Here is a 2,058-nt window from a genome sequence, read left to right as displayed (position 1 = left end):
GGATAATCAAGTAAATCAGTGATAGAATCTGCCAGGCTGATATAAAAATTATTAACCCAGGCTAATAAAAATTTGCATACACAGAAGTGAGACACCAGAAATGAGTGTGCAGAGGAAAGACCATGTGAGGACACAGCAAGGAGGCAGCAACCTGCAAGCCAAGGAGAGAGGCCTCAGGGGAAACCAAACCTATAAACACCTTTATCTTGGCTCTCCAGCTTCAGAACTGTGAGAAAATAAGTGTCTACTCTTAGGCTAGCAGGTCTTTGGCATCTGCAGGATTCCTCAAAGATCTGTTTGGGGAAAACATGTAACCTCCCAATACTAGTTTTCTAGTAAAGATCGGGCCTTGAGCATAGGGCTTTGCATCATCCTATTCCATATTATGAAAGTCTTCTTGAGGTCCCGCTTGTAAAACAATAACCAATGCATCTGGCGTATATTAAGGGCTTATACGTAGTCATTCTGAGTGATTTGGTGATTTATGGAAAATGGCATTCCTTCCATGCAGGGATGCAGGGATGTTCGCTACACTGTTATTTAAGATCAAAGTTGTGGCAATAACCATTAGAATGTAGTTGGCTAAAATCCTTCCATGCAAAGTGCACACCCAGTGGCATGGCTTAAAGTTCTGTCCATGGGGAAGATTTCCCTTCCCTGCTGTTCTTCAGGGATGTTCTAGAAAGGGGCTTTAGTGCTACAGCTGTCCACTTTCAGGTGGTGCCTGCATATCTTGCAGAACCATCTGTGATCCAGGCCCTAGTCTTCTCTTCCTCTGTCAACTGATCATAGGGAACTCCCCATGAGGCCATCGGTGCAGGCTGGGGGAGAGAAAGCAGGGGGGAAGAGTGGAGACCATGGGCATTTGAGCCACTTCTTCATGTAATTTTCTTGTGCCTTCAGGGCCTACTCGAGCCTGATGATGTATATACCACTTCCATTTGATGATGGAATGCTGCTGTGCATGACCCATTTTATGGCTAGATTGATCAGGAAGAACCCAGTTCATGACAGGCAGTTCAGGTTCCATGGTGACTTTATGACTCATAGTCAAATGTTCAGTTACCACCAAAGCCCAGTAACAGGCCAACAGCTGTCTCTCAAAAGCAGAGTAGTCATCTGTAGAGGATGGCAGGGCCTTGCTCCAAAATCCTGGAGGACCCCACTGTGATTCACCTATGGGAGCTTGCCAAAGGCTCCAAACAGCATTGCTATCTGCCACTGACACCTCAAGCACCATTGGATCTGCTGGGTTATATGGCCCAAGTGGCAGAGCAGCTTGCACAGCAGCCTGGACCTGTTGTAGAGCTTTCTCTTCTTCTGGAACCCACTCAAAACTGGCAGCCTTTTGGGTCATTCAATAAATGGGCCAGAGTAACACGACCAAATGAGGAATGTGTTGCTTCCAAAATCCAAATAGGCCCACTAGGCGTTGCACCTCTTTCTTGGTTGTAGGAGGGGCCAAATGCAGGAACTTACCCTTTACCTTAGAAGGAATATCTCAACAGGCCCCACACCACTGGGCCCATAGAAATTTTACTGAGGTAGAAGATCCCTGAATTTTAGTCAGATTTATTTCAAATTCTCTGGCATGCAAATGTCTCACCGATAAGTCCATTGTGTTTGTGAATTCTTGCTCACTGAATCCAATCCGATAATGTCATCAGTGTAATGGACCAGTGTGCTATCTTGCAGAAGTGAAAAGTGATCAAGATCTCTTTGAATAAGATTATGACACAAAGGGCTGGGCATGGTGGCTCAGGTCTGTAATCCCAGCACTTTGGGAGGCAGAAGCGTTCAGATCACGAGGTCAAGAGATTGGGACCATCCTGGCCAACGTGGTGAAACCCCGTCTCTACTAAAAATACAAAAATTAGCTGGGCGTGGTGGTGCGCACGTGTAGCCCCAGCTACTGAGGAGGTTGAGGCAGGAGAATTGCTTCAATCCAGGAGGCGGAGGTTGCAGTGAGCTGAGATTGCACCACTGCACTCCAGCCTGGTGACAGAGCAAGACTCTGTCTCAAAAGAAAAAAAAAAAAACAAGATTATGACACAAAGC

Source organism: Gorilla gorilla, chromosome 23, assembly GCF_029281585.2.
Source record: "Gorilla gorilla gorilla isolate KB3781 chromosome 23, NHGRI_mGorGor1-v2.1_pri, whole genome shotgun sequence".
Taxonomy (NCBI): Eukaryota; Metazoa; Chordata; class Mammalia; order Primates; family Hominidae; genus Gorilla; species Gorilla gorilla.
Note: the sequence above shows the minus strand (reverse complement) of the source record.